The following is a 25,222-nucleotide window of genomic DNA, read 5'->3' on the forward strand; positions in this document are numbered from 1 at the left end:
AATAATAATCACGACTACACTTCAGGCCCTTTTATATTTCATACAATGCACAGAGACTCATTTCTGAATAATAATAATAATAATAACCACGACTACACTTCAGGCCCTTTTACATTTCATATAATGCACAGAGACTCTATCACTGACCTCCCATCCATATTCATTTTTTTAGGCTAAATGAGGAAGACGGAATTTATATAATCTACAAAATCAGTCATCAATACATCCACAGAATCAACAAAGCGCATTTTTTAAAAATTCATATCCGCTCTTACGGACTAAAAACAGAACTGCAATCAGCAACATTTTGTTTTCCCCATTTATTTCGGGACGCAAAAATGAGCCGGCATTCACTCAAATGCCAGCGGACTAATTAAACCCCCTCTTGTTATCAGGCCCTAAATAAATACATTTCGCTGAAATTTTACGTTACCTGTTCTCTCTTTAGCCTCGCTTTTATGCTTCATGCCACAATGAGGGTTTCATTGTGCTCTCGACAAATTACTTGATATTGTCGATTTAGGGAAACATTTCTGCTCTTTTCACTTTTGAATGATCGAGCGAACTGCGAACATGCTACTTGTGGGAAAAAATACGAACGAGTAAAAAATGCGTAGTTCGAGTGAACTACGAACATGATACTTGCGGGGAAAAATAAGAACGAGTCAAAAATTCTTCGGCGCAATCGATTTTTCTGTACAGCCGCTATAGCGTGTAATAATCAAGGCCACCGAAAACAGATCTATCTTTCGGTGGGCTCGGTATAATGCTGTATGGGCCGATGCCCATGAAACTTTAACCACGGCCCGGTGGTGGCCTGGCCTATATCGTTGCCAGAAGCCCGATTATGGCTAAAACATCAAATAAAATAAAAACTACTAAGGCTAGAGGGCTGCAATTTGGTATGTTTGATGATTGCAGGGTGGATGATGAACATACTGATTTGCAGCCCTCTAGCCTCAGTAGTTTTTAAGATCTGAGGGCGGACAGGAAAATTCGGACAGACAAAGCCGGCACAATAGTTTTCTTTTACAGAAATCTAAAAACGTCTATGAAACGGGTTGAAAAGAAATGTTATTGAAAATACCGTACTAACGAGGGATTCTTGTTTTATTTCCCTGTACAAAGTGGAAAAGCAAGTGAAAAATGTAACAACTCAATGCACAACGAAATGAAGGGATGACAATTTAGATAATCATCTTATAAACTATCTATTCATATCAACGGCGAGATTAGTGAGCGAAAAACACGACCATAATATCACTTATCCCAAAGTATTTTTAATATAAAAATCAAATTATCTATGCATATATATGTTAAGTACACCTTAGTTTAACCAGACCACTGAGCTGATTAACAGCTCTCCTATGGCTAACTCCGAAGGATCGAGACTTATTTTACGTGGCTAAGAACCAATGGTTACCTAGCAACGGGACCTACAGCTTGTGTGAATCCGAACCACATTATGGCGAGAAATGAATTTCTATCACCAGAAGTAAATTCCTCTAACTCTTCATTGGCCGGTCGGAGACTCGAACTCGGGCCTAGCAGAGTGCTAGCCGAGAACACCAACCGATTCGTCCAACGAGGAACTATCCATATAAATGAGTGCGTATGGATACATATTCTCAAACAGGAGAAAATTTGGAATAGATTATCGTTGCATACTAAATGTGGTGTCTCTCGGCAATCCGTATTACATCATACCCGGTAGGCCTGGGCACTTTTTTTTTTTGACTCTTGTAATACCCATTAAAATTCATTTGATAATCAAATTAGTTTTTTTTTATCTTTATTCTTAATTACTGTTTTCTACTTTCGTTGTTTTTGACATATCGACGTTCTGTGTATTGAAAGCTTAATATTTGTTTTTGTATTTGTATAGGAGGACAATATAATAATAATAATAATAATAATAATAATAATAATAATAATAATAATAATAATAATAATAATAATAATATGCATTTGTCACTTTGGAACGATTGAAACAGAAATGTGTAAAACATGAAAATCCGCATATTTTAAATTTAGCGTATCAAAGGGCTAAGCCTCTAATGCTATTTTGTAATGAAGGCATCAAGTCCCATTCGGCCAAAAATGTTCTAAAAAAAGTAATCCTAATCCCCAATTCAATCTAGATTTTATGCGGCAAAAGCAGAATTATTCTAAATTGCTAAAAAAAAAAAGAAAAAAAAGCTCGGTGCTGGGATATATTCGGAATATATTCGTTCGTACGTCACGAGATTAACGTTATATTCATTTAGAAGGAATGCCTTAATAAGCATTTATTCTCGCTCATTGCGCGAAAAAGTTATGAAAAGTGATAAATGATTCAAATGCAAAAATTCCGGGTTATTTATTTCGCACGCTGCGCGAGCGCGCGCGTATCATAATCGACTTCCGTGGTGATATTCTTTTGTTGTCAAAGCTGGTTCATGTTACCATTCCATTATTCTTTTATTTCTCGTGTCGTACAGACAGAGAATCAATACCAGCTGAAGAGAGACAAGGATTTATATGATTAATATCAACTTTTTCGACTAAACATTTCTTTACTGAATTCGCTGTTTATACGCAACTTAACATCTGCCCAGAGCATTTTTTTTTATTGGAATACCGATATTTTATAAAAACAAAATTCCTTTTGGCAATTTTCGTTATGTGGTAATATTCATCATTTGAGTTACCATTTCTGACATTTTAGTTCAAATATAATGAAAACAGGTCAGTCTTTATCATCTGATATCTATTTAAAGGAGAAGTATTTACTATTACCCTACGCTTCTTCCCCGTCGTTTGAGATTAAGGTGGCCTTATGCCAGGTATGGACTCGGTAAGCATCCGAAAAATGATACAGTGTTCTTACTTCACAGCAACAATCAGGCTACCTACCAGGGTCTCTGATTGTTTCCAAATTTATTTATTCGCCAAAGTAAATAAAAAAAAATATATAAAGCTGGCCTTATGCCAGCATTCGCCTAGTTAGTATCCCATAATTGACGATATATAATTTTTACATCACAGTATCAATTAGGCTACTTATCTGGGCCTCTCTTTAAAAAAATCCATTTATCCCCAACAGAAAATAAAAAGAAAATAAAAAATAAGACTCGGTAAACATCCCATGAGTGACGATATATAATTCTTAAATGACACTATCAATTAGGCTACTTATCTGGGCCTCTCTTTCCAAATTTACTTATCCCCCAAAAGAAAATAAAAAGAAATATAAAAAACTCAATAAGCATCCCATGAATGACGACACACAATTCTTACATCACAGTATCAATTAAGCTACTTACCTGGGTTTCTGCTCCAAAATTCATTTCTTCGCCAAAGTAAATAGACGAAAAAAAAAAAAAATATAGAGAAACAAGCACTTACCTCCCACTTCAATTCGACCCGCCTTCCCGCTGTATAAACAGAGCCTTTCTGACGGCGTGAATGGAGGGGACGACAGCACATCCCGGTATTTCTGGAATGGGAAAAGAAAGGGGAAACTGGGCTATAAAACTGCATGAGAGAACGCCGCCAGGCACCGAATCCACGCATGATGCCTTTTACGACTCGTAATTGAAAGATATGGCCTGAAATAACAGTTACGTTTTCCCTTGCGGTTTTTCTTCTTACGGCAGTTTCCGGCTCGGAATTTCTTGGGGGGGCCAATTTCTGGACCTATGGGTTTTATCCTTTGTATGGTGTCAGTGGGGACATTATATATATATATATATATATATATATATAATTAATATATACAGAGACAAAATCCAGGAAGAGAAACAAAGAAATACTGCAAGGCCTTTCGACTTATAGTCCTTTACTTAGCAAAGGACTGTAAATCGAAAGGCCTTGCAGCACTTCATTGCTTCTCTTTCCTTCGTGGATTTTGTCTTTATTATTCATATATTCATCACGTTCCATGTTTTCGTGATCCAGTTATATGTACTGTATATATATATATATATATATATATATATATATATATATATATATATATATATATGTGTATATGTGTGTGTGTGTGTGTGTGTGTTTATATATATATAATACATATATACACATATTTTTATATGCACTATGAAAACTACTCCTTAGCTTTTACAGTTAAAGAATACGGGATTTCATTTCAAAACTGTACCTCCTCCCCACTTGGTTTTTACAACACTGCAGTGCCTTCAGTACAAAGAGATAAAGAAATAAATACATTTCAAAAAAAAAAAAAAATCAAATTATTTTCCCGAAAATCGCATCACGTTGAAGCCCTCCACCCAAGATCTTAATTATCCAGTGAAGACTGAAGTTTTACGCGGACGTAATGAACAGTAAGAGTGACTGTAATTGAAACGGCAGAGCGCTCCCTGGAACCTAGACATCTTCATGGGACTGTACTGTATGTTTAGGGCGAGGGTTGAATGCGTCACTTCTGACGCATGTTGACTGGTTTACCAGGTGTATACCAGACTTTTATTTGATTTGATTTTTCTCCCATACACACACACACACATGCATGTGAATATGTACGTGTATATATATATATATATATATATATATATATATATATCTTAATATATATATATATATATATATATATATATAATCTTAAATCATATATGTGACGAGTTAATTCCTGATTAACCAGTGCTAGAAACACTGTTTATTTATGAAATCATTATTTAATTCAAGAATATACTTACCGCCACAGTATATAAAATAGGTGACCGACAAAATACGCATTGAATCACTCACAAAGTCAAAAATCATATGCACATCACCCTCCGATGTTGGAATACAGATATTTTCACTTCATATTTTTCCTGCTGTCTTTTTTAAAAACAAAACACTGAAACGATTTTAAGCACATTTGGTCTTCGTATACTTTTTTTTTACACTACTGTTTCCCGAAGCTTTATGCATAATTAAGGCTAACCGAAAAATATAGCACTAGGGAAAACATTTCCGCATTATTACTTCTCTCGGGGCTGGAAAAGAATATTTCCCCTTGGGAGGTGTGATAAACTCTGCAACAGAATTACTTGGGAACAAGTTATTCTTAGAGAAGGGATTAGGTTTATTTGAGGCAGTGTTTTTCTTCTAGCAATGTTTAAAATTTAGTTTATATTAATGAATTTATGCGAGACCAGAGCAAAAAGTGGGAGACGTTTCTGAAAGCATTTCAATAGTCTTTCGTTTCTCTGGAGAAATGAAATAATAAATAAAAAACTATACTTGTTGTGGTAAGACATAGTAGTGATTAAAATATTCCATGAACATAGGATTAATTGCTACATAAACATTGTACTTCAACTTTTTATTCATAATGCTAGTGAATAGGTATTGCAGAATTTATATTTATCCCTTTGACACAATGGACCACAATTAAGTGATATATATATATATATATATATATATATATATATATATATATATATATATATATATCGCTTCTAATTCAAACGTGGATTAAGGTAACTCGGGTTCGCTTCCCGCGCCAGCCGTCTGAGGCTCTTCATTCTTCCCTTGGATATGGGATTATATATCCAAAAAAGCGCGAGGAATATATTGTGGCTATTATATATATATCCCTTTGATTTAATGCATCCCAAATAAGTGGATATATATATATATATATATATATATACATACATACATATATATATACATACATACATACATACATACACACATAACTTTTCAGAGATAACAACCATGATTAAATAAGGACAAAAACACCGTGCAATTAATTATCAACATTTGGCAGGAAAAGAGTTGAAGCAGCAGGGGAATTTAAACAAATATCATGTCGTAACTCAAGGGAGTCAAGGACAGAAAGCATACATTACCTGAAGACCATAAAAATGTCGTGAAATGATTTTCTACTCTCTCTCTCTCTCTCTCTCTCTCTCTCTCGTTTTCCTTTATCATACAGTCTTCGTAAAAAAAAAATAACTACTCGACAATTAGACTTTTCCATTTCGCCGCAATCACAAATGGGAGTTACTCTCCCAAATCTCTTTCCTTCCTCGCTGGTCCTCCTATTCTCCCTCTTACCTCACTCTCCCCCTCACTTCCCTCCCCCCTCACGCCTTCTCCCTCTCCTTCGTCCTCCTCACACCCAGAAACTAGGGAATTTGAGCTCTTTGCATTACTAAATCCATACAACGCGCGGCTCTACAGTGAATTTATGACTGGCGGGGAAGGAGACTTTTTTTATTATTTTTAAAGGAATGGGTCCGGGATATATTATGCTGTTGTTATTCTTTTAGGGGGAAATTGGTGTGTTATTATTCTGAATCCCGTACGCTTTATTTATTTATCTATTCATTTTTTTTATGCGCCGGAACGTGTTTCTGCATAAATTGGTGCTATAGGTACGCGTTAAGCGTTTTTCATAGGCGTGTATTTATGCAAAATATGTACTTTATTATGCATTTTATGCTTACGTATTGAAAGCTACGAACTTATAAAGTATTCATAGACTTCATCATTTCCTCGTTTTATCTATTCTGTTTCAACCGAGTGCCTGTTAAAAAAAAAATTCCCGTGTAATTTAATAATCTAATTGATGATTGATCACTACTTGGTAGAACACTGCCTGGGGCTAGAAGCCTCATCTAGTGGAAAAACGTAATTTTCATATTCATATATATATGTAATTTTTTCATATTCATATATATATATATATATATATATATATATATATATATATATATATATATATATATATAAATAAATAAATAAATATATATATATATATAATATATATATATATATATATATATATATAATACATATATATATAATACATATATATACATATACATATACATGTGCGTACGAAAGTTTCGTTCATTTGTGGCATTACAGACTTTTATTCGTTTTGAGAAATTTTTTGCCAACAGAAAACATTAAATTTGAGTCGCTCCTGATGCTAAGAAGACGGATATTTTACTTTATGATTTATCATTTTCTAGTTGGTTTATGAAATCTTATTTGAGGAGAAAAATTGAAGATTAATTTCCCGACAGATTCAATCCCACATTGAAGTATAGTGTCAAGGGGTGTAATTTCATAGAGTATTTCTTTCGTTGGATAGATATTACCTCAAGTCTCTGGATATTATTATATTTTATTTCTTCAACAAAAAAATTAGCGCCACAAAACAATATGAGGAAAATCCTGTATTAAACTAATACGTAGCTTACAGTCGCCAGGAGTCCATTATCTGTGACGAAAGACTGAACTGAGTGACAGATCGTAATTTATAATTTATGAGTTCTGGTTAAAAATGTTTTAATGGAATTCCTGTGCCTTTCTTTCCTAAGTGCACTTGAATGTGTTAAATAATAAAATAAAATCTGTATAAACCAATGCAGTGTCACTTATCCCGGAGGTGAAAATTACACTTTCATCATTTTTTATCTTTTTTAAATGGCCGAATCAATCATTATTCTGTTCTATATCCTTCATTTATAATTTTTCATAAATGGATTTCTTCAGTGACTATGTTATTTTTTTTTTTTTTCATCCTAAAGCAGCACTGAAAATCTAGACGTCATTTTTTATAATTACTAATCATTTTTCTATTTTTTTGTGTGTGCAGAATTACAGCGTCATAAATCACCTTGTAAAATCAAAATCCGCACAAGACTTTAACGACAAGTATCTAAGAAAGCACCGGTATAAAATTCCTATTGAAGTCTTACCTACGAACAGCAACAGGAGATTGTTTATTAACCTTGAAAAGACTATTGTTTAATATCATAATTCAGAAACCAAACATATATATATATATATATATATATATATATATATATATATATATATATATATATATATATATATATATATATATACATATATATATATATATATATATATATATATATATATATAATATATATATATATATAAAATATATATATATATATATATATATATATTATATATATATATATATATATATATATATATATATATATTATATATTATATTATATATATATATAGGAGTATACAGAATATACTTATATATTTTTATTTATCCAGGAGTTACGAAAAGTAGAGAGGTAAATGACAAAGTGTGAGTAGCAAGGTTCAACTGACTGCTAAAAAGCCCTTTGTGCAATTTTGTGAATCAACAGGTTATGTCTCACATTAGCGATATTTCCGACGGATTGACTTTCAAGTTGCACTGTGCATAGATTTTTTAGGAATAAAAACCAAATTTACGAAGCCAACAATGCTCAAATCATACGCAACAAGGACTCCTCTGTCGCAGGATTATGTCGTTTAAATAAAGCCTTGAAACGACGAGGTCCTGAGTCAATAATTTGGAGTAAGAGGAAAGGGACAAAGGACAGATAGGAAGAGATAGAGAGAGAGAGAGAGAAGAGAGAGCCGGTAAATATTAACTCTGAGATTAAAAGCACGCTGGGGATTAGGGGACATTCTGATGAAATTTATATCATTTTGGGATTTCAAGTTTCAAAGTGAGTGACAAACGAGAAATTCTGGGTTTTCCGGAGATTAATTTTGAAAGGACTTCTTCTCTCTGGCGGGAATCTATTTAGAAATATTATAAGTTGAAGGGAAAAGTGGATTCTACTTGTGAATCTTGCTACAGTATTGAAATGTGAGAAAAAACGAGGAAAAAAAATGCGCCGAAGAGTTTTGTGTATGGTGTATAATGCTGCATGAGCCGTGGCGCATGAAGCTTTCAGCCACGGTCCGGTGGTGGCCTGGCCTATAGCGTTGCCAGATGCACGATTATGGCTAAGTTTAACCTTAAATAACATAACTACTGAGGATAGAGGGCTGTAATTTGGTATGTTTGATGAGTGGAGGGTGGATGATCAACATACCAATTTGCAGCCCTCTAGCCTCAGCAGTTTTTAAGATCTGAGGGCGGACATAAAAAGTGCGGACAGAAAAAGTACGGACGGACAGACAAATAGCCATCTCAATAGTTTTCTTTTACGGAAAACTAAAATGCAGGAGAGGTCTTACAAGAGGGGGATTTTTTTTTTTACATCAATAGGAATATAAAAAAATCATGAATTACTGCTCGCAAAATATTCACCGACTCTTTCGTTGAGAGAAACGCGGAGCGTTACAAACTTGTAAGCAAGCACGAATTATTGCAACTTTTATAAACTTGAGTGCGTCAGTAATACCACACTGAGTATAACGATAACAGTCACCTTGGCGCAGTTAAGCAATAACCTCATTATGGTTTTTGTGTGTGTGTGTGTATTTCTGCCACAACGAAGGCGGCGGTCCTTTCTGGGTACTCCGGTTTAAAGCCATGAAGTGAAGCAAGTACATCACTTATTTTAGTCTTCTTAATTTTTTGTAAGCGTTGTCCGTCTCATTGCGTTTTTCTCTGAGCAGCAGATAAATAAATCTACACCAGGTCTCCTATTTCCAGCCACATCTTAACACATTTATCTATTCTCGTGGCAAAGACTCGCGCTGGCATAAGGCCGGTTGTATCTAAACCAGACAACTCATAGCTGTAATTCAACAAGAAAAGTCACCTTAGTTGCTGTAGAAATCCATTTATCATTATAATGTCCCTTCCATTTCAATGTTGGTGTGATTTTGAGCAGCAAGAAAAAAAACCAATACACAAACATGTATACAAACCTCTCCAAATATACAAAACCTCCAATATTTGAATAAAAAAAAAACGTTGGCCTCTCAGCCGAAGAAAAAACAAATTTGTGACTACATTGGCGCCGACCGCGTCCATTGATTTTCGATGTAGGAGTCCCATATATTCGGGGAACCATTTTGAATTATGCGCGATTGATTATTGAATATTCTACAGTGCAGCCATTTCCAGATGGTACTATGAGGCCGGAATATGGAATTGGATTCTATTTTGTTCAGCCTAAATTCCAGAGGAAATTGAAACAAAATACAAATTTTTTTTTTTCTTTTTGGTGGTCCGGGGCAGTCAGTCCTGTCCTGTCGATCAGGTATTGTCAAACTTCTGCTCCCTTTCTTTATCGTGGTTCAGTGGTTATTTCTCTCTATTGCCAACTTCTGGACTTATTTTCCTGGTCCTGCTTTGCCTGTAACTCGTGACCTTATAAAATCATGATTTTCCTTTCTTAAGAAAAACTAGGTCTCTCTTCCTTAACGGGTGAAAAATTTTTCCTTTATTTTCAACTTTCCCTTTTCTTCGCTTTGGAAAGAAACTTATAACATTTTCCTTATGCGATCCCTTCTTTGTATTCTAATTACTTGTCCTGGGAACCTGCAACCGTATTTTCCCTTTAACAAACACATTAATATATTTCTCCTCGGCTCACCCCGCCCGGTCTTTCTTCATATTCCTGTTTTCCTGGACTCACTTGTTCCATATTCTGCATCACGTTAGTTGACCTTTGAAACTGAGCTATCATGTTTAATGTTTCCTTCAGAGAGAGAGAGAGAGAGAGAGAGAGAGAGAGAGTATCCTTACCTCCTATACATGCACTTAATACGTCATAAAACCTAGGAAAAAACACGGAAACATAATAAGATTACATCAGAAAAATAAATTCAAGCAAGACCCTTTGCCAGTCGACATTGTACTCATGAAGTCCCTGGCTCCGCTTCATAACCGTGGCGTATATTCCCCTACAACAGGGGAACTGACGGCAAATTCCCAGAATTCCAATTCATTCACAAAAATCATGAACGAGACCAATTCGCGCTTTAATCAAGGCGAGGAAGAGGAGACGGAATTTTACCGAAGAACTGAAAGGGAAAACAAGTCATTATTGCGAGGATAATAACATTTTTTTTCTTTATCATTTTTCTTAATATCTTTTATGACAAGCCCTTTTTGGCTGAGAGGAAAATGAGAGTTCTCAAAAGAGAAATATCTTAAAATTGTTTCTTTGTTACGGGGATACCGATTAGATCTGACTTTTGGGTAAGTTGAATGCAAAGAAGCCTTTATCTATACAAGCTTCCCTTGTTAAAATCATCTGATCATAATATTCTGATTTATTTGTCTTGTACATCAAAGCGTTTGTGACTCAGCGATTACTGTCATGAACTTTCATTATTCTTTATTTATTTTTCTACTGAGGCGAAAATTTTTGTGATTAGTGGATTCTTGAAGGGTAACAAATCGAGATTCACGTTATTCAAAATACAAAATACAAACATTAACAGAAGCGTTTGTAACTGTCACACCAACAGCATGAACTATAATAACATATATATATATATATATATATATATATATATATATATATATATATATATATATATATATATATATATATATATATATATATACATATATATTCATATATATTATGTATATATATAATATAAAAAATAATTATTGTTGTTACCCCTGGTGGTTATTATATATATATATATATATATATATATATATATATATATATATATATATATATATATATATATATATATATTATATATATATAATATATAATATATACATTATATAATAAAGAAGATTTGACGAAGACTAAACCGTGCAATTTAAAAAATATTAATATAACGTCTATTACGCCACTAACTCCCAAACAAAGCGTAAAAAAAATTGCATATTGATTTTATATAGAGGCACAAGTAGAACTCTCTGCTAAGAAACATCTTTTGCATTACCAACAGAAATAGAACAGAATACTGATGTTTCTGCAAATTGAAATAAACTTTAATGACTTACGCAAATAAATGTTCTTAATGAGACATTTCAGTGAGCGCTGTCATGTATAAGCTTTGATGTCGTTCATTATTTGACCGGTTAGTCATTCAGTTGAAGGTTCTTGGCTTGACTGAATGTCTGGTTTACAGTTCTGATATATTTTCAATAACGAAAACATCAATTATAAAACTAGAAAAAGCAATAAATAATTTTTAAAATATTGCGAAAAAGGCTAACGACGAATACCAGCATTGGCATTCCTCTGTTTTTTTTTTTTTTACTGATACCATGAAACGAAATACAAAAATTAATAATAAAAAAAACACCCAAGAGCGACACCAGTATTTCACATGACACTGAGAATCCTGTTTTTAGTTTTCTGTAAAAGAAAACTATTGTGATAGCTTTGTCTGTCCATTGCACTTTTTCTGTCCTCACGTTTTCTGTCCGCACTGTTTCTGCCGCACTTTTTCTGGCCACGCTTTTTCTGTCCGCCCTCAGATCTTCAAAACTACTGAGGCTAGAGGGCTGCAAATTGGTAAGTTGATCATCCACCCTCCAATCATCAAACATAACAAATCGCAGCCCTCTAGCCTCAGTAGTTTTTATTTTATCTAAGGTTAAAGTTAGCCATAATCATGCGTCTGGCAACGCTATAGGACAGGTCACCACCGGGCCACGGCTCGTACAGCATTATACACTGTACAGAAGACTCGATTCGGCGCATTTCTTACTTTTTTTTTGTACTGACGCCATGAAACGAAGCACAAAAATTAATATTAAAAAAAAATCGCCAAGAGCAACACCAGTATTTCACATGACATTTCGCTTCAGAGAGGAAGTTCATGGAAGAGCGAAAGCGCGCTACCTCTTAATTATTCAAATTAACTGGCCCTGCTGGCGTTGCAGTGCATTTCGCATTGCTGTGGAAATCATTACTCAAACAGGTGCTAACTCTCTCTCTCTCTCTCTCTCTCTCTCTCTCTCTCTCTCTCTCTCTCTCTCTCTCTCTCATGTGCAGCAAAGAAATAACAGTCATTTCTGAGTTTACAAGGATATGACTTTGCCTCGACAGTGGAAATCATTACTCAAACCTCTCTCTCTCTCTCTCTCTCTCTCTCTCTCTCTCTCTCTCTCTCTCTCTCTCTCTCTCTCTCTCTCTCTCTCATTTAGCATTCTTTTGTCAGTCTTTTTTGTAAGTCTCTCTCTCTCTCTCTCTCTCTCTCTCTCTCTCTCTCTCTCTCTCTCTCTCTTTTTCTCTCTCTCTCTCTCTCTCATTTCTCTCATTTCTGAGATTACAAAATCTCTCTCTGCCTCTCTCATTTGAAATCATTTCTGAAGATTACAAGCTAACTCTCTCTCTCTCTCTCTCTCATTACTCAAAGAGGTGCTAGCTTTACATCTCTCTCTCTCTCTCTCTCTCTCTCTCTCTCTCTCTCTGAGTGGCAGAGCAGAGAAACAACAGTAAATTACGGGTTTACAAGGAAATGAATTTGCTCGAATAAGTCTGTTTTATCTACGTTAAAACAAAAAGCATAAAATCAAAGCAAAGCTTCGGCAATATTTTCGTGACCCAAATCAAAAGAAAATTAAATCAATATACATTTCCTTACATCATACTAATTCCGTTATAGATTCACATTTGCTAACAGGAACCCATTCTGAACTTATTCGCCAATTTACACTACGCTTACATTAATCAAATTGAAAAAAAAAAATCCTTTCATAATTCCGGCATTTGAAATGAATGAGGACCCAGAACTAAATTATTTTCCCCCCGTACCCAACTGACCTCAGACCAAGGCTTTATCTGCATCCCCGATGGGTACACGGACATGTGGCGAACATGTCATGTTTATATTACTGGATTATTTTACGGTTCAGGCTATCGAGGGCCTGGTATTGACACGACCCCGTGCGATGGAAATAGCACTGGACTCAAAGCCTTATGTGTGTAGAGAGAGAGAGAGAGAAAAAAAATGAGAGAGACTGTTAAAAATGAGACTTAAAAAATGGCTTAAAGAAGAGAGAGAGAGAAAGAGAGAAGAAAGATCGGCTGTTAAAAATGAGACTTAAAAAGGCTTGAGAGAGAGAGAGAGAGAGAGAGAGAGAGAGAGAGAGAGAGAGACCGTTAAAAAAAGAGAGAGACTTACAAAAGAGAGAGGCTGTTAAATAAGAGAATGCTAAATGAGAGAGAGAGAGAGAGAGAGAGACCGTTACAAAAGAGAGAGACTGTTAAAAGAGAGAAAGGCTGTTAAAAAAGAGAATGTTAAATGAGAAAGAGAGAGAGAAAGAGAGACTGTTAAAAAGAGAGAAAGACTGTTAAAGAGAGAGAGACTGTTGAAGAGAGAGAGAGAGAGAGATGTGAGGGGTGGGGGAGAAAGCGGAAGCCTTTTCATGCAGCGCGAGTTTTTTATTCTTCGAATAACAGCTATTTTTCCGGCCATGTTTTTGTTGATGTTTTCGACAGAAAGACCATTCATAAATATGAGAAAATGGTTATATTCTTCCGCTTGTATAACACCCTGTGGATGTTGAATGTTTCCATGCATGTTTACGGAGAGGCATGCAATCATACTTAGACACATTCATACATGCACGATTACATATATTAGAAATAAACAAATAAAACATCCTAAAAGAAATAAAAAAATACTATCTATAAAGAGTATGTGCAAAGGCCAAATTATAAATATTGTGCTACAGTACGCTCTACCAACCAAAATACTATTTAAAACTTATGGTTTTAATGTCACAAAATATCCAAATTTATTCATATTTATATAACACCCTTTTTACTGTTATTCTATTCCTCAGTTTGTTTACTGTTTTTTTTTCTTTTCCTCAGTCTTTTCACTGCTTTTATTTCCTTCAACCTTTTTCCTGCTTTTCTTCTCTTCAATCTTTTTACTGTTTATTTTTCATTTTCTTTTTTATCTTTTACCATTCCTCTTGCGGTCAGGTAAGATTTCCTCAGATGTGATACTGTAAATATCTTGTGTAATCTTAGTAAATTATTTCCCGTTGAATAATAAGGTGATTCCAGACGTTTCTCTTTACTTTGAAGAAGTCTTTTCACATTTTTTTCTTCTTTTTTTTTGGCGATAATTGGCCGGATGACTTCAGAGCTAGAGTGAAGTATTTTCTTTTAAATCAGTTTTCTTACTCAGGCAAAATTCCGTCCCTTCATTAAAAGTTTCAGCATTTTTAAGCATATGCAGCGACCGATAACTATCTCTCTCTCTCTCTCTCTCTCTCTCTCTCTCTCTCTCTCTCTCTCTCTCTCTGTATACGAAGAGACAGAATACGGAAGTGAAAATAACTGGAAGGAACCTTGTTACGTAACTGCAGGTGTGACGATTATAATAATAATAATAATAATAATAATAATAATAATAATAATAATAATAATAATAATAATAATAATATTATCCTTTATTTCAGCTCAGGGCCATATACGTGGAATATAGAAATATAATACGCACAGTCTAGATAAATAATATAACATAACAAAAACAATAATCAGCAGCTGAAGAAGTAGAGAAAATAGAATCCCTAATAATGAATGAACGATTCTCTTGCTAACCACTAAAGCGGTGAATGACATTTGAATGACCTCATAGGTCCAGCGCTTGGCCGTTGGCCTAAATCTTACATTCCAATTCCGACCATTATCTTTTTTCGTATATATCCTAATGTGAAAAGGATTTAATATTTTGAAGTTAATAAACTGCAAACTTCTGTTTTTGTCACTGTCTTCTGTTATAATAAAAATCGATCTGCAAATAAATCCCACATTTCGTACTTTTAGTTCGTTGGATGAATATGGCCTGAATTATGCAGTTTTAGGAGCCAGAAATATGGAATAATAACGCGAGATAAATGAAAAGCGAAAATTACACATTTTGAAAAGCAATTTCTGTTCAAAGGGTTGGATAATTAAATAGAAATACCCACACTATGATACGGGGGTTTAATCTAACAGGAGAAATATTATTATTCAAATATTTTTGTTCGCTATTTTTCCGGTCGAATGTTCAGATTCAGTAGCCTGTATTATTTTCTGTTCAAAAAGAGGATAGGAAATTCAGAGGGAATGGTTAACTCGGAATTAAACTATGCAATGATTGTAATATATATATATATATATATATATATATATATATATATATATATATATATATATATATATATATATATATATAATATATACGCACAATCATCACAGATCAGACTTAATTATTCAGTTCACGGTACATAGCGATATCACCTAGTTTTTCTCCAGTTAGGATACTTTACTACAGCAACCCTCAGTGCTAACTGATTAATTCCAAGTACAAAGACCATACTTATTCTCCAATTTGCAGCTTTTATTACCATCGTCAGACTCAACTTATTAATGTCTAGTTTTCTGGATAAAAAAATAAGTTGGCGTAAATATGAATTCAAACCTGAAAGCAGTTAAAAGACGTCAGGTTGTTGGCTGTCCAATTCAGAAGTAGAAATATTGAAAAAATTCTCCGAAACACGGAGAGGTTTTTTTTTTCGTATGAATCGACGGCGAATCTGGACGTAGACTGAAAGCCAAATTCAAACTGGATCTTCACTTAAAATCCACCTTTTATAAAGCTCCACGCAGAATAAAATAAAATACGTTTCCAAAAACATATGTTCGCTGAATAATAAAAACTGTTTCTGTTAGATCAGTGTATGAATCATTTCGCCCCCTGTGCATAAATCAAACAACTCGTTTAAAAACACTTATCGCGCCAGTGCAATAACCCCCACCATTCCAGTTTTCCAGCACTGATTAGATACCGGCCGTGAGGGATGGGAAATTCCAGAGGCCTTTAAATCAGCCTGACAAAAGTATGGTGGGATAAAATATCACGTTCGTTCGGGAGGAGGTTCTCTGATTTATGACCCCAGTCACTGAAGGATGATTTTACAAAGCCCCATCATTTTTTCGTCCTCGGAATTTTTCAGCAAAGAGTGTGTGTGTGTGTGTGTGTGTGTGTGGTGGGTGGAAATTGCCTGGAAATTACTCTAGGTGCTGTTAGTGAAAGGAATTGCGCAATGGCTCCCTAGGTAATGATGATCAAATAACTGGGAATTCACGATAAAGTTGCTGTGAACGTAACAAAAAGCTTTTCCAATTTTCACAGAATGATTTTGGAATCGCTCAGAGATCAAAGTGGTCATTCAAAAAATGGCAGTGTAATCACTGCAATGGCAATAACCAGTGAGATTGGGCGATAAAAGAGTAAATAAAAATCTGGAAATGACGTCATATTCAAAGGATGCGAAGATAAAATCTCGAAAACTGTCTTTACTTATTTAACGTTTCGACACAATTAATTTGAAGTAATCTGATGAAGACTGCAACGTATTCATTGTAACAAAATGCCCTCACTGAAGGTATTTGCTGTTTTGCCCTAATCTGGCATGGTCAATATTAATTTCATCTTTTTGTTGGCGCTGTCCAAAGTTTGCTTAATTTTTTCTTTTGTGTGTGTGTGTGTGTTTTAAGTTTACTTAATTTCATCTTCTTTTTGTGTCATCCAGGTTTATTTAATTTTATCTTTTTATTTTATCTTTTTTGCGTGTGTTTCAAGTTTACTTAATTTTATCTTTTTTGTGTGTTTCAAGTATACTTAATTTTATCTTTTTTATGTGTGTTGCAAGTTTACTTAATTTTATCTTTTTTGTGTGTGTTTCAAGTTTACTTAATTTTATCTTTTTTGTGTGTGTTGCAAGTTTACTTAATTTTATCTTTTTTATGTGTGTTTCAAGTTAATTTTATCGTTTTTGTGTGTTTCAAGTTTACTTAATTTTATATTTTTTGTGTGTGTTTCAAGTTTACTTAATTTTATCTTTCTAGTGTGTTTCAAATTTACTTAATTTTATCTTTTTTGTACGTTTCAAGTTTACTTAATTTTATTTTTTGTGTGTGTTTCAAGTTTACTCAATTTTATCGTTTTTGTGTGTTTCAAGTTGACTTAATTTCATCTTTTTTGTGTGTGTTTCAAGTTGACTTAATTTCATCTTTTTTGTGTGTGTTTCAAGTTGACTTAATTTTATCTTCTCTTTGTGTTATCGAACTTTATTTAATCCCTTAACTGGGAAGATGACGAAAGCAGACTGGAGAACGGGTCTCAACCCCGACATTCAGAAAATTCAGTCGGCCCATGAGCTGAATAAACATCGATTACATTAACAAAATAAACTGGCATCACAGAATGTGAAACAAAAGTAAAATTCATGGTTTAACATCATGATACGTGATGCAGAATTTGCCAGTGATGACAAAATGTGATCTGGATCATTAAGGATAGTCTAGAGAGAGAGAGAGAGAGAGAGAGAGAGAGAGAGAGAGAGAGAGAGAGAGTCAAACTTAGTGATTATCATATCTTAAATTTCACAGACTGTTTGATAAAACACAATGAAAAATATTTCTGTAAAGTAATAAAATTATTACAGTAGAGACCACACATTTTTTTACAATTGCCTTGATGCTTCTTCAAAAAATCTTTGTTCAAGTCTGGGCTAGAAAACGGCTTCAGGTCTACTGCCGGCTTGTTGGCTCTTATGTAAGTGGAACGTCACCATAATAACCTAAAACTTCACCAAGGAGAATATTCGCCGATAGAGGTAACTCCGAGCAAGAATTTATAATTAGCTGAATATTTGATAAACTTCGCGTCTAAGTTTGTAACGACGCTGAAACACTGGGACTAAATTGTGATATCTTTAACCATTTTAGCCTAAGGGTTTTATTTTTTTTTTTTTTTGAGAGGGGGCCGCCAGAAATATAAACAAAACAGTGACTCATCTTTATGTATATTTTGGGGTTGTTTTAATTGCATATTCTGTATAAGATACATATTATGGTTGTCTGGAAGGTTACAATGTACGTGAAAAAGTTAGAAAATGAGAACTTGGTGATGTATAATCATTATCACCTAATTAAGAATCATTGTTCTTGTAATGATTTTATGCAGTTGCTCCACTGAACGTATGCTCAACACACAAAAAGTCTCCTTTCCAACTTCCATAATTAATGATAAAATATAAGTCGCAGACAGGCAAGTATATACGCAGTACGAACTGCAAGGATTAAAGATCTCTCAGACGCACAGAAGGCAAAGAAAAGATAACGGAATATCAGGGAAAGTGGATGAAACGTAATTACGTCTCTTATATTAAACTCGAGCTCAAAGGGAGAGTTGCCTTTACCCTAAATGTTATTACCGGGGACTAAAGAAACTCTCATCGAATTCCAAAGCCGAAAAAAATGCGTTCTGTCTTTTACGTTCCCCCGAAGGGGAGTGTTTCTTTTGCAATCCTAAATGACGTTTAGTTTCACTGCCCGTAAGGTACTTACAAAATCATGGAAATATAAATGTGTGTATATATATATATATATATATATATATATATATATATATATATATATATATATATATATATATATATATATATATATATATATATATATGTATATATATATATATATATATATATATATATATATATATATATATATATACACACACACACATATATATATATATGTGTGTGTGTGTTTGTATATACAAACATCCATACGTAAGATAAATGCACCATGCTATAATACCATAAACATAACACATATCCTGTCCACGCAAAAATACATCCAATAAAATATTTAAATTCGATGAGACCACATAATCACTTAGCTTAACAACTGATTTATATTTTCAAGTCTCCAGGACAAGGCTTCTGCATTTGGCGTTGTCTTTATTTTCACAAATAAAATACTGCTTAACTCAATCAATGGATTACTCTTCTTGACTATTAAAACCTATATTAAAAAAAAATTTAACAACTGTCGAAACCATGATTACGTGAAATAAAAAAAAATAATCAAACGCAGGCCTTGCTATGTTACCAAAGCTCAGAGGTCTCAACGAGTTCACTGCCTGCCCCAGTTAGTCGTGACGCCAGATAACCAGCTCTCAAAACTAATCAATCAATCAGTCGCTGCCAGCAGGGAAATAGTGAATCTGCTGGGAATTCTAATTGAATGAACTGAATTGAATTGAACATAGAATTTAGGCCAGAGGCCAATCACTGGGAATTATCAGGTCATTCAGCGCTGCAACGGAAATTGACGGTGAAAGGTCTGAAAGGTGTAACAGGAGGAAAACCTCAAAGCAGTTGCATTATGAATAAATTCTTAGGAGAGGGTTGAGTAAACTAAGATGGAAGAAAGAGAATATGAAAGGAGGTACCGTAAAAGAAAACGAAAGGGGCTGCAGCTAGGGGCCTGAGGAAGGAGGCACGCTGCAAAGAACCTCAAGTAATGCCTACAGTGCACCGCGCGAGGGTGCACTGACGGCGCTACGGGGTCTAATTGAATCAGGTCTCGAGCTGGGAGCGGACTAATAACACGGGCGATGTACTCCGCCGCCCGATTCCCGTGTAATTGGGAAAAACGACCTGAATGAAGCCGTGTTTATACTTGATGGGTTTCAATTCAGCCGGGCTCTTCTCCTCCGGCCATTATGAACTCGCCTCTCTTTCATCGGGGCGGAATCAATATTTGGATGGATGTTCATTAATAAACTCATTTAATGCGATGCCTCAAAGTTCGAGCCTGGGTGTAGACAGGTAATTAGCATATGCGTACGTATATTTCGTTTTCACTCTCTTGGGCTGTATGTTATGATTATATGTATGTATTTACATATACTTATGTATACATATGTGTGTATATATATATATATATGTATATATATATATATATATAATATATATATATATATATATATATATATATATATATATATAATATATATATATATATATATATATATATATATATATATATATATATATATATATTTATATATATATATATATACTGTACATACAAGGTGATTGTTAACAGGAATACAACTCTAGTCAACAGCCCCTCATAATAATAATAATAATAATAATAATAATAATAATAATAATGATAATAATAATCTAGAATTAAAAGCCACAAGGACTTTCAGATACTATATACTCCGTATCCTTCATCAGTCCTACTCAAATAATAATAATAATAATAATAATAATAATAATAATAATAATAATAATAATAATAATAAATCACTCGTATTTTGCTTGAATTCAAAAATCTTTCCCACTTACCATTTCCCCTAACCGTCACAGTAAAAACATTAAGGATATATGTTTCAGGTGTTCTTCGTCTTTATTCCTTATTCCTTCCTTTCCTCACCCTCAACATTCTCTCCCTCCTCCATCTGTTCAACCAAATCAATGGTCGTATTACTGGATATATGAGTTATCATCAAATGTACGACTTATTTATATTCCATACCGACAAGAAAATTGAATGTCAGCTTGTATTAATAATCTTTTTTTGTATTATTACCCGACTGCATCGTGTAATCATTAAAAGAATGCTTTTATTAAGAACATTTTATCATTGTGTATAGCTACATCACAAATGTCTAATCTTAATTATTGACATCATAAAAGTAAGACTGAAAATATCGATAACAGTTGTGTGTATATAGACAGCCAGATTAATTGTCACTAACCTTCACATTTATTGTGCATTACATAACATTATTGTACTATCGTCAAAACCATCATCGCTATGACCAACGTTATTAATAACTCATTAGGTATATTGCTCTCGCATGCGGTAGAAAATTCACCCTAATTAGCAAAAGTCCCATCAACAACGCAAGCAAACAACATTAACAATGCAATTCTAATAATGATGCCGAATCCATTACCGACGGTTAAGTTTATTTCCAACTACGGCCGTCATTACCATTCCCATTTTAGTTCCCAGGAATCAACAAGAATTTTTATCGTCTGCATCATATTGCAAAACAGGCAGGTAATGCTTTTAGCTTGTCCGCGTTTCGGCTTAATCGTGCTGGGTAGATTATTATTATCATTATATATTATGCTGTCCTCTCAAATACTGGCAAATAACCTTTATAATGCCTTCTCATATCAGTATTATTTGTTGTCCCTAATTTTCTCTCTCTCTCTCTATCTCTCTCTCTCTCTCTCTCTCTCTCTCTCTCTCTCTCTCTCTCAGTTATGAATTTCTAGGGGTCAAACATGGAATTCCCATTATATAATTTCTGGATTTTATTTATTTCACAGTTGATGATGTTTGGAACGAATAATCACGGAAAAATGTAGACATGTAACAATGAAGTTATAAACTATTGAGCACCCTATTCTTTGGAAGCTTGAATTTCCGGTCAGTGGCCCCCCTGTGGCCTTGTTCCATATGAATATGGTTCATCTTCCGAATAATAAAAATAACGATAATCTGTATTTTCTAAGTAATTTTTTGAGAGCAATACATTCGAGCAACCGACGTCATTCGCAGTCCGGGATTATTTTCATGTTTCCAAGCTCAGATTCCAACTAGAAACTCAGCTGTAGTTTGAGTCCCCCTCTTTTCTAATTACAGTTCTACTTCGAGCGTATTCCGAATTCCTCTGTCCATTTCTCGCAAAATTTGGTGCATTGGGTTTTTTTTTTCACCAGGGAATGCGATCTATTCCTTTCATTTGCTCCTAACATTTTTTTTTTATCCAGTCTGAAGAAAGGATTTTGCCTCACGTTCTCTTCGTAGAAAATATATTTCTCTTGATTCATTTTTGAGAAATTTTTAATACTCTCATTGTACACTGTCAGTGTTTTCTATTTGTCATTAACTGTGGTTATCCTCAGATATCTGAGTCTCAGTGAATTCTGTATAGCTCTTGTCAAGGATAAGAATAAATACGTCAATTATTTGCAGCCAACATTAAATAACTTCTGTGAACTGCAATGTATCTCCGCCTTTGTATAAAAAAAAATCATTTATATCTACCTTCCATTTTCCAGCACACGTGAACACATGATAAAATATCAGTATTAAAGAGTAAATTTTCTGTACTGAAGAAAACGATATATGATAGCAATTATTTGACCAAGGAGAATTGTTATGAGCCGTAATGTGAATGACTGAAGATGCATCTAGTATGAACGAATCTGATGAGCGGAGACCGAGAATGATTTACATATGATACATGAAACACATTCGAAATTTTATCATGCTACGACCGAATAAATATCATGGCTTAAGTGTTTGAGATATTGAAGTTAAAATTGCAACAGCTGAATGATTAACGCATGCTCGGTGTCGAAAAAAAGTTATGTTTGTGATGATGACCCTCTAATAATAATTTCGAGAATATAACGTAGTTGACAAATTCCTAAATTATTTTCATCATTAAAAGTGCTACACTCGTCTTCTCCCAGCAACATCATTTTTTCCTAAAATCTCTTCCCTGATATGTCTCGACATCGCTTCATCCCTGAGAAATACTTCACTGGTCATTAAATGAATCAAGAAATATCGCTTAAACTCCAGAAAATCCTCCGAAATAACAAAATACCAGCATTCAGTGAACTAGAAGGGAGGAGCTTCGATTCGCAACGCAAGAGAAAAGAAGAAGGGATTCAACTTCACTTTGGTGCTGAAGGGACTGACTCTCCTCCTCCTCCTCCTCCTCCTCCTCCTCCTCCTCTCGCTAAGAGCGAGGAGAAGGAAAGGAAAACAAAAGCAGGAGACTGAGAGACTTGAAGATAGAAGCCATCTGCAACAAACATCGAGGGATCGATTGGCCTCCTCCCCACTAAACTGCTTTCCTAAATGGAGTCAGATAAGAAAATCAAAGTCAGACGAAAAGACCCTCTCTCTCTCTCTCTCTCTCTCTCTCTCTCTCTCTCTCTCTCTCTCTCTCATCAAGTTCTTCAGTGGAGGGGTGGGTAGAGCTTTCGGCTAGCACGCCGTTGGCCCAGCGTTCGACTCTCCGACCGGCCAGTGAAGAATTAGAGGAATTTATTTCTGGTGATAGAAATTCATTTCTCGTCGTAACGTGGTTCGGATTCCACAATAAGCTGTAGGTCCCGTTGCTAAGATAACCAGTTGGTTCTTAGCCACGTAACTAAATCTAATCCTTCGGGCCAGCCCTAGGAGAGCTGTTAATCAGCTCAGTGGTCTGGTTAAACTAAGATATGCTAACTTTATTTTTCTCTCTCTCTCTTAAGCAGTTGTATCCATTGTATAAAATAGCTTACCGGATATACAGTTCTCATAAAGTAATATTCAATACAGAAATAGATAATTGCCTGGAAAAATGAAAAGCAGTAGAAGAGAATGAAACAGGCAATAAGCTTAAGTGTACGTTGGAAGTTCTACGTAAGATGAAAAGAGCAAATAATTAACTTAGCTTTCGACGGAATGTGAAAACAGCCATATTATGACACAGCTGTACTACAGGTTATAGGTAGTGGTCGCTGTAGCACTGTGGTATCACGTGGACTTCAAAATGCAGTGGTCCTGAGTTCAGGTCCACCTCAGGGCTAGGAATAATGGTTTATGGGGGCCATGAGTCTACCTGTTGAGTCATCAGCAGTAGCCAACTATCTGGTTCCCCCAGGTCCGAACGTGGGTGGAAATGGCTATTGGGAACGGCTCGTGGTTGTGTGTGTGTGTGTGTGTGTGTGTGTGTACAAAAACCCAGAAAATGATTGCTGAAGATTAACTAAAGATGTATGGAAAGAGTTACTGGAATCTTAAAAATAGCTTCAAATTTTAAACGGAAGAAAAATATCTTTAAGCTGCATTTGAAGCTTACGTAGCCGACTAAGTGACAGGGATAAAGTGCACGAGAGTCTAAAGCGAGAATAGGTCACGTGTCTGCAGTTGCTGAATATTGAAAGGAATCAACCACTGAGGGAAGATGCAACCTGCAACTTCATGGGATGAGAGGAGAGGTCTTGAATGAAATAAAGGAATTGCTGATGTTCGAAGATGCGTACGTCCGCATTCGTCTGTCTGAAAGATTGGAGTAACCTGACGAAAATGAAATACGAGGAGATTTAGGTCGGTTGATCTTGTAGGTATATTGAAGAGTGGAATATACTCCGTCGGAACAGTTTTATTGTTCGTTCCTTTCATGGTTGGAAGGTTTTATATATGCTGCCCTTTGCTGTATTTTTCCTCATTCCTCATTCATACGCACGTATGCAATTTTACAACCCCAAATACACACAGATAAGTGAAAGTATACACATTTGTGCATACATACGTTCTTCTGTCTGTCAGTTAGTCAGTCTGTCTGTCTGTCTGTCTGTCTCTTCTCTCACACACACACACAAATATATATATATATATATATATATATATATATATATATATATATATATATATATATATATATATATATATATATATATATATATCTATATTGTCATATATATAATCTGTGACCAGCGTGTGTGTTTGTAAGCTGAGTATTTTATTTTAAAAACCCTTCACTTCCTAGGGGACGCGTACGCCAATCCCATCCATAGGCGTCAACGTGTACCACTGAACACTACAGATGATCCGGGGACAGGAACATCCGAAACCAATTACTCTGATTTCTCGAGGGAGGTGACCCGTGTTCCTCGGGTCCTTTTGTGTCTGTCG

The 25,222-nt window shown here is 34.7% G+C and overlaps 1 protein-coding gene across 1 annotated transcript in view; it reads right to left on the minus strand.

Annotated features, from left to right (window-relative positions):
* Positions 1 to 3,387: 3,387 nt before the first annotated feature.
* The window catches only part of Hibch (3-hydroxyisobutyryl-CoA hydrolase), a 233,242-nt gene continuing 211,407 nt past the window's right edge, over positions 3,388 to 25,222 (minus strand). Inside the window, exon 12 of the transcript XR_010856875.1 lies at positions 3,388 to 3,478. The gene's annotated coding sequence lies outside the window, so the exon portion shown is untranslated. The remainder of the gene's footprint in view (positions 3,479 to 25,222) is intronic.

The sequence above is a fragment of the Macrobrachium rosenbergii genome, chromosome 23 (assembly GCF_040412425.1).
Source record: "Macrobrachium rosenbergii isolate ZJJX-2024 chromosome 23, ASM4041242v1, whole genome shotgun sequence".
Lineage (NCBI taxonomy): Eukaryota > Metazoa > Arthropoda > Malacostraca > Decapoda > Palaemonidae > Macrobrachium > Macrobrachium rosenbergii.